The sequence below is a fragment of the Peromyscus eremicus genome, chromosome 1 (genome assembly GCF_949786415.1).
Source record: "Peromyscus eremicus chromosome 1, PerEre_H2_v1, whole genome shotgun sequence".
In the NCBI taxonomy this organism is placed as follows: Eukaryota; Metazoa; Chordata; class Mammalia; order Rodentia; family Cricetidae; genus Peromyscus; species Peromyscus eremicus.
Genome location: NC_081416.1, coordinates 182979566 through 182989673, shown reverse-complemented (window position 1 = coordinate 182989673; position 10108 = coordinate 182979566).

Sequence of the window (10108 nt, the reverse complement as noted above, 5' to 3'; positions counted from 1 at the left end):
GGGTTAATTTAGATGTAAGAGCTAGTAACAAGCCTCTGAGTGGTTATTTGCAACCAGGCTGTTGGGACAGGAAAACTCTGCCTACATGAAACTGTTTATTAGCTCTAGGAATTGTTCAATGAAATCTTCTGAATATTTTAAGTATTTAATCAGATCACCTGCAAAGATGAATATTCTGACTTTCTCTTATTTACTTGTATTTGTCCTTCACTTGCCTTGTTTATCTACCAGAAATTCCAACCCTTGGTTACTTGGCATGGAGAAAGGTTTTCTGATTACCATTGTCTTGGTTATGATCTCTTTAGGGATATTTTTCTCTGTTAGCATGATGTTTGACTATAGGTCTGCCATACATAGCCTTTATTATATTGAGATATGTTCCAACCTTAATCTGTAATCCCTCCAGGGCTTTAAATACAAATGGATGCTGGATTTTTATACCTATTGACACAATCATGAAATTTCTAATCATGAGATCATTGTGTGGTGAATTACATTTATTGATTGATGCATGTTGAAGCATTCCTGCATGTTCAGATTAAAACTGACTTGACAAGGATGAGTTACATTTTTGATGTGTTATTGAAATATGTTAAAAGGTGTTTTACTGTATTATTTGCCTATGTTCACCAGGAAAATAAATCCACAATTTTCTTTTTACTGTGTATCTTTCTGGTTTTGCCTCTAGATAAAGGCCTCAAGTGGAGGGATTGGGACATGAACACAGCTGCAAAACCTTCAATATACAGTTGAATCTGCATCCAGAATTTTCTAGGACCAGAGCCTAGCAGAATCATCATCAAGAGACAAGAGAGACTTCATTCAGCAAGTGATGGGAGCATATGCAGAATCCCAAAGCCGAAAATTTGGAAGAAATTGAGAAGTCCTGTAGAAGAAGGGGAGGAAGGATAGGAGAAACCAAGGAATCAGGCACAGCAGGAAAACATGGCCCACAGGATCAATTGACCTAAACACACACAGGCTCACAGAGATCAAAGAACCTGTATGAGTCTAACCTAGATCACCACATATATGTTATGGTAGGGTAGCTTGGTGTTCTTGTGGGATTCCTAACAGTGGTTTCAGGGATTGTCACTGATTCTTTTGTCCACATGTGGGACCATTTTTCTCATACTAGATTGCCTCATCTGGACCTGATGTGATGGTATATGCCTGATCTTATTGCAACAAGTTATGCCATGTTTGATTAATGTCCCTGGGAAACCTGCTCTTTTCTGAGAGGAGACAGATGTGAAGCAGATCTGAGGAAAAGGGGCAATGGAGGGGAGAGACAGAGGGAGTAAAGGGATTGAAAATTGTAGTCAGATGTAATATATGAGAGAAGAATAAGGAAGTCTCACAAATAGATAAAGATAATATATAAACAGCTACAGCTTTGTGAGTTTTCTGTGAAGCAATGGCCAGGTCTGCTACTCTGAAGTCAAGAGGAGGAGACACTGTAGATAAGCAAAACCATTGCATTGAATCTCACTATGACCAACTATCCCATGTTTTAACAGAGACAAGCATATTAACAAATATGTATTTTAAACAAAGGGTTACCTTCATATGCATCTGCAATCAAAACAAAACTTTGGATTTTTACAGACTGGGGGTATTTTAAGGAGAACTATCTCAGGTTTTTTTTTTTTTGAATCAAGAATTTTTCTACATCTGCTTCCATGGTACAATACCTTGATTAAGATTAAAAATATACATATAGTGATTTCTAACAAAATCAATCTCAAATTTGTATCAAGTACATAATTTGTGTACAATATACAAAAGACCAATGCAATGTAAAATATTTAAAACTATTAGTTGCTTACTGAAAGTAGATTCAATAATGTTCCTTTTTATCTTATCATGTCTATATAAATCAATCTCAAATTTGTAGCAATATACATAATTTATATATAATATACAAAAATCCAATCCAATGGAAAATATTTAAAACTAGTTGTTACCTTTTAAAAGTAGATTTAATAATCTACCATTTTATCTATATTATATCTATATCCTCTTTTTTCTTTTGAGAGTAGATTTCAATAAACTATCCTTTAGTCTATCATTTCTATATCTTTTTTCAGAGTAGATTGAATAATCTACCTGTTATCTATATCCTCCTTTTTCTTTTTTCAAACAAGAACCTTAAATCTGATCTCCTTTGTTTAGCCGTTTTTCTGATCATTAATAATAACAACTTGTAATCAACCATCCTAAACAATGACAATTATCCAAAACCCATTGAAAGACCAAGAACCACCCACCCCACCTCTTGGAAATGTGGGTGTCGTGTTCTTAAATTACTTTGTGCTGTTTGGGGGTTTAGGCATCTCTAGCAGATCCTGAAAAAAAATTTTTGGATTAATGGTCAAGTCCTGGGAGAAGTAGCTGTATCATGTGTTATCCAGTTTCTACATAATACAAAAGTGTAGGGCTTTTCTCAAGTCCTTGCTCGAGTAATCTGTGAGGCTGGATCACGATAGCTAGCCATCTTAAAATTGTCCTGAGCAGTTTGTAGTCTAAAGCTGATCTTTGGGTGTTGTTTGTCAGCTTAGTGGTATTATTATTGTCCATGTGGAATCATCACTGTGGGGCCCCATCATCTTTCTGGAGACTTCAAATTTACTGTTATGTGTGGTCATGATTCCCTGCAGAAAACTGATAGCGACTCCAACACAAAAACACATATAGGCAGCTAAATAAAGCCTTTTTTCTAAAATTAGTTAGTACTCTATAGGACCATTAAGTTAATCACCATGATGAAAGTTAAAAATACATACATATGTGTATATATAAATGTTACAAATTTTGATATAAAATTCATACCTTAGGAAAAGTTTTAAAGAGGCAAAATAAAATCAAAGAATTATGAAATTAGTGGCAATAGAATAGTTCCTTAATTTTGGTTTTCTTCTGTCCCATATCAGATGGCTCTTCAGACATAACAAAGAGATTTTGTATTTTCCTTTTAACAAGCATGCTTGGGTTTAGAGAAAGAGAGAGCCATTCTCCAACTTCAAAGCCAGCTTCAATTTTTAGTTGAGCTGGGATTACATAGAGACCATTTGTGTTATGTGACTGTAGAGAAGAGCAGAAACAAACATATAGGAAGACATGAAATTTTATTCTGCTTGATATGTGATATACCAATAGACCAATTTACTCATTTTGGGGACATTTATTCTGGATGATTTGTCCTTTTTCTTCAGATGTTTCATTTGTCCAGTGTTCTTCAGATTCCTCAGACTTGATTCTTCTGAAAGACAAAAACAAAATCCCTTCTCCAAACATAACTTTAGGGAGATTCCCTTTTGACAAGTTATATCTGATTAAATGAAAAGCATTTGTTAGTGGTATAAGTTAACTGAAATTTGATTGTCATGCTGGTTGATGAACTATCACCTCTTCTAATCAAGAGGTCTCTCTTGTTCAAATCGAACCTTCATCAATTTTGATGGTATCCATAGCATTTCTTCTCCTGTAGAAACAAAATACATATCCTGGTTTTCATTCTGAGGTCAGCACATCTTTAAAGTATATAGGCTTATTTAATTTCCTGTTATCCAATGTCTCTCTGCAGCTGTAATTCCTTTCTCATTAGCATTTAGAAAATTCAAAGTTAATAGAGCATTATGTAATCCATCTCTGGGGTTTGTTTATTACCCCTTTCTGTTTATTTAGCATATCCTTTAGAGTTCAATTTGAGCTTTCTATGACTGCTTGGTCTGTAGGATTATGTGGTATACCTGAAAGGTCTCTGATGACACCATGGTCCATGTGATTCAACATCCAGAATGGCTTCAAGGAAACTGGTTCAGAGAATACAGTATCACAGACTATTTCAGTCAGGACTTGACCATAATTCTTAATTTTCTCAGGATTCCCATAAGACTACCAGCGCTCCCTATCAGCAGCAGGAAATAGCCTAGAGCACTATGCCCACATTCCCCCCCAAATTAATGGATTATGGATATTTGTCTTTCTAAGAGATTGGTTACAAATTGCTATTGGTCATAGTCAATATCTTTCTAAAAGAAAGTAGGGGGATAGGATATAGATATGAAAGGATAAAATGGTAGATTATTGAACCTACTTTTCAAGAGCACAACTTGTTCAAAAATGTATTACATTGCTATGGATTTTAGTTTATTGTTACAAGTTTAGAGTTGATTTTGTTATTTTATATATATATATATACATACATATATATTTCTACTTTTGTTTAAGGTATTATGTTTATGTAACTCACTTAAATTGTAATGGATAATTAAAATACAGATTAATAATTAGTCTTCTATGAAGTCAAATTTGCAGTCATGTTAAGTTTTCTAGTTATACATGGATGTAATTCAATTAGGTAGGTATCTTCAAACACTTCAAAGAATATGGCATTTAAAATTTTTTAAACACTTAGACTTTCTGGACAGTAAGACACATCTGCTCCTGGCAGCACTGATTTACTTCAAAGAGAAAGATGGGCATTGAAGAAACTACATATGGGGTTTATCTTCTTCATGGTAAAAGTTAGACATTTAGGCCGAGCGGTGGTGGTGCACGCCTTTAATCCCAGCGCTCGGGAGGCAGAGCCAGGCAGATCTCTGTGAGTTTGAGGCCAGCCTGGGTTACCAAGTGAGTTCCAGGAAAGGCGCAAAGCTACACAGAGAAACCCTGTCTCGAAAAACCAAAAAAAAAAATTAGACATTTGGGCAAGAAACTGTTCTTGCCTGGACTGCTTGACAAAATATTGTATAAACTGGACATACAGGACCCATAGGAATGTGATCATCAAATTAGCAATGCAAGATGGTTCTTCAGGTTCCTACTTCACAGAAGAAACAGCCAGACATTTTGCAGGACACAGAGAGAAGTGACTGAGAGACTCTAAGTCCATGGACTAAAGATGGATGCCCCAGCATAGTAGAGAAACTTTGGATGACTGTCCAGGCAGGCAGCTGTCTCTGTCATTTCCAGAATTTTGGAAGTTGCTTACAATGCATTTCCTGTTTACTTAGGTAATATTCTATCCTTCTGGGATCTTTGATGTAGATGAAGACTAGATAGTTATAATTTTCCTATGTTATGATAAAAGGTAAATTAGATATGAAACTTTAGACTCACCAATATAGGATAGATGATAGAATTTTTTAATATTGCAAAATATTAATAGACTAGATATTGTTACTGCAATTGTTGCTTGATAACTGTTCTACTATATGTAATTTTACTATGTTAAATTAAAACCTTCCTTTGATTAGACAGAAAAGAGAAAGTGCTATGGAATGTCATTCTATATGCTGTGAATGTTTGTTATTCTGATTGGTTCATAAATGAAATGCTGATTGGTCAGTATCCAGTCAGGAAGTATAGCTGGGATAATCAGATGAGAGGAATTCTAGGAAAGGATGGCTGAATCAGGATTTGCCAGCCAGACACAGAGGAAACAAGATGACAAGGCAGAACTGAGAAAAGGTACAAGGAACATGGCTAAACATATATAGAATTATGGGTTAATTTAAGTGTAAGAGATAGTCAGTAATAAGCCTGAGCCATGGTCATACACTTTGTAAAAAATATAAGCCTCTGTATGTTTATTTGGACCTTGAGAGCTTGTTTGGAGGTTCTAGCAGGGGAGCACAGCTACTCGTATACCCTTGACCGAAGACGGTCCTCCTCTATTTGGGGAAGGTCGTCCTCTTTGACCGAGCGTGCAGCTTTGGGAGGGATGCACATGGAGCGGTGAGGGAGGAAGGGGACACCCGCCTAGCCAGCCAGATCAGCTGAATCAACCCTGGCGATCAATGGGGTGACAGATGTTGCAGCCAGATCGCCCTCACATCCTCTGTATGTTTATTTGGGTCTGAGTGGCTGTGCGACAGGGCATTAAACAGGAAAATTTCCGACTACAAACTGATAATTCTCTTGGACTATTTTTTTAACTAATTTATTTTTTTACTAATAAAAATAGTAAGGTTGTAATGACATGAAGACTGAACAGGCAATCCATAGAACAGACAGGGTTTCCAACACATGCATAATGGATACAGATACAAAATACAGAATATCTAAATGTCAACCTAAAAGGCAGATTGTTCAGAATATTAAATGACAACATGTCAAGGATAAGATTTGGCACACAATTTGCAGTTGATGTGTTATGAGTAGTGGTGATCTGAACAAAGCTTCAGGGCCTTCCTCTTCACAATTTACGTCTCTGTCTTTTTTCATCTAGTGTTCAGGTATTTAGTTTGGAAAGCATGGTAACCATAGTAACAAAACATAAGTAAGGTAATCCTATAGAATTAAAAAATCTATGATTTAACAATTGGAGAGAGAATATCCGTTTTCCCAATCACTCAATATTTGTTACTGCTTTGTGAGCTGTGTAATCTGAATTCAACACAAGCTGAAAAGTGAAAATCATGAGGCTTCTGCCTATTTCCTGAAACCCTTCCTGAACTGCCCCATCTCGCAAGTCTTCGTAGTCCTGGAAGATATTCCAAACCCCCAGGTGTGTTGATATTCTATTTGTGCAGAAGTGTGTGGGTTTTTTAGCCCATCCAGCCCAGAGCTCCCATCTGGACCAGAGGTGAGAAACTGGATTGGTACTCATGGAGGCTTGTCCCTAGGTCCCATCCCTGGGCCCTAGCCATTCCCGGGCAAGACCCATCCAACTCGGCCCCATTTGTCGGCCACATGGCAGGGCTCCTGCAAGAAGGTTGCCCTTCTCCAAGACCCCCCAGTGGACCCTGTGATCTACACGCCCTGCCCTACACCCATCTGCCTGAGATCCCCACCACTCCCCCAGCCTATGAGACCAGCCCCCAGCTACCATCTTGCTGAGAGCTCTCATCTGACCCAGAGAGCTCTCATCTGGCCCAGAGAGCTCCCATCAAACCCAGAGAGAGTTCCCATGAGGCCCAGAGAGCTTCTATCCAGCCCAAAGAGCTCCCACCTGGCCCACAGAGCTCCCGTCCAGCACAGAGACCTCCCATCCATCCCAGAGAAGAGAGAGCTCTCATTGGACAAAGAGCCATCATTGGATCAAGAGCAAACTCAGGAGACGGGGAATCTGCCAGCCCTGATTACACCAAGAGTGGCTTTCTGAGAAGTAGAATCTGCCACCTCTCAGTGGACCAACAGAGGCTTCCTGAAACACTGAATCTGTCATCTCTGATTGGAACAAGAGCCCTGATAAGACCAAAAACGAATCTGGGAGTCACAGAATCAACTAGCTTGGGTTGACCAAAGAGCAGCTCCCTGAGACAAAGAAGCTGCCTGCTCCAATCAGACCAAGAGCTATGATTAGACCCAGAAGGGCCCCCTGAGACACAGACACAATAAACACAGAGTGGACCAACAGTAACTCTCTCAGACACAGCACTCTTACACCTATTAGATGAAGAGATGGGCAGACGTCAAGGCAGAAGTACATACAACAACATGAAGAGCAATACAGCATCACCAGAACCTAGCCCTCCTCCAACAGCAAGACCTGAACATCACAAGGTGGAAGAAGCAGAAGAAACCAACCTTAAGAATAGCATCATGCCGGGTGGTGGTGGTGCACGCCTTTAATCCCAGCACTCAGGAGGCAGAGCCAGGCGGATCTCTGTGAGTTTGAGGCCAGCCTGGGCTACCAAGTGAGTTCCAGGAAAGGCACAAAGCTACACAGAGAAACCCTGTCTCGAAAAACAAAAAAACAAACAAAGAAAAAAAAAGAATAGCATCATGAAGACTCTTGGGCTATTTAAATTATTGTCACATTCTAATATTTTCAATAAACGTTTGAACACTTGATTAATTTAACATCTGCTTCACAAATGGAGAATGCATGCCATATGATACTATAGCTTCTTTAAATCTCCTTAAATCAAACATTTCCACTGGAGTCCAGTTAGCTCATACACACCCTTGAACATTAGGGAGTTTCAGTAAGGTTACTGGAGAGAGTAAGTTTGGTTGTTTGAAAACAGGCTGTTTCTTTGTAACCATATAATTCAATCATGAGATAGGTTCACCTTTAAATTCTTCTGTCTGGGTCTGAATTTCAATATAATTCATTTTAAGAGGTTTTTCTAAAGCTTTTATCTTGTCAGTCTAATTGACCAACCTTTTTAATGTTAGAATACAAATGGGCAAACAAATAATATTCATAATTGTTGCTACATATATCCCATCAACATTAATTATTCTCTGTTGCATTTTCAGACTGTCTAATGTGTTATCAAAGAGAGACTAAATTCCTACCATTGTACAAATGTTTCCCATTTTTTAAAGTGGAAGAAAAATTCTCTTTTAACTATTTTTTCCCTTTAAAATATCTTCATTGACTTACTAAGTCTGTCGGCTGCAAAGAACAGTAGAACTCTGGGGGAATTTCAAGGTAGCTACTGTGTATCCAGAGGTGTAGGGTCCTGGCCCCCATTTTGGGTAACTGTTGCCTTGCTTGCTGACCTTGACCTTGATATCCTCCCTATGCTAATTGCCGGGTTCCACAGTCCTGAATGCTTAAGGGAAGTTCCTTGTCTGTGTATCCTGCATAATGGGCATTAACAACTTAGATACAAGATTGTAAAACATCAGTAGCAAACTACTGCCCTCCGGAGTTCTCCCATTGTGCTGTAAGCCTATATTTAAGACCTCCTCCCTCCTTCAATAAATGGCATTCAGCATAAAAAAAATTAATATTAAAAATAAAAGTTTTCAATAAAAAAGAAGATATCCTATCTCTTCTATATTTGTAAGTCTAAGGTTTCATATCTAACTGAACTTTCATCATTACTAAGAAAATTATAACTATCTAGTCTTCAACTACATCAAAGTGCTCAGAAGGATACAATATTAGCTGAAAAACAAAGGAATGATGCAAGCAAACTTTGGGAGTCTCATGAGAGTAGACATAGACAGATGGCAGCCTGGATAGCCATGCAAAGTTCCTCTGTAAAATTGGGACATCTGTCTTCAGCCCACAGGCTTAGAGTCTCTCAGTCACTTCTCTCTGTGTCCTGGAGAATATCTGACAGTTTCCTCTGAGAAGCAGGAACCTGAAGGACAATTTTGCCAAGCAAAGTTCAGAGGTCACCTTCCTATGGGTCCTGCATGTCCAGTCAATCAAGCAGTCCAGACAAGAACAGTTTCTTGCCCAAATGGCTATTTTTGCCAAGAAGAAGATAAACTCCATATAGAGTGCATTCAATGCCCATCCTCCTCTCTGAAGTAAATTGGTGCTACCAGGAGCAGACATGTCTCATTGTCCAGAAACGTTACATTTTAAAAAATATTTTAAATGCCATATTCTGTAGGTCTTTGAAGTGTTTGAAATATATCTCTGTATACCTAGAACACATGACTATAAGTTTGACTATTATAGAAGACTAATTGTTAAGCTGTATTTAATTATCCATTACAATTTAAATGAGTTGTATAAGTATAATACCTTAAATAATTTCTATGAGAGTAGAAATATACACACAGTATAACAAAATTAAATTTAAATTTGTATCAATAAACTAAAATCCATAGCAATGTAAAATATTTCAAGCAAGTTGTTGCTCTTTAAAAGTAGGTTCAACAATCTACCCTTTTTCCTATCATATCTATATCCTGTCTCCCTTTTTCTTTTAGAAAGGTATTGACTTTGACCACCCAACAGGAGAAAAGAAAGCCAAGAAGACTCCTCTGGTCAATGTGCGATGAAGATCCAGCTGTGTGTAGCTCCAGCCTGAGCAGTGCAGCACAGGCCTGAGCCAGAGGGCCTGTGAGGCCACAAGCAACTTTTTATTGAATTCTTGCCACAATCGTTGGAGCACCAATTGCAGACCAATTGTTAAAGGGTCTTATTAATAAAAACTTGGAGCCAGAAATTGGGGTTAAAGCCCGAGAGAGATCAGAGGAATAGGGAAAACCACAGGTAACCTCACCTCACCAACTCTGCAACTTCCTGTCTACCCACAACTATATGCCTTTATGTTCTGTTCTCTCATTTGCTCTCTCAGCCCAGATACATTACTTACTTTCTGTCTAAACAGACCTCAAGACCTCTATGGTCAGTCCTGAGATTAAAGACACGTATCACCATGCCAGGCTCTGTTTCCCAGTGTGT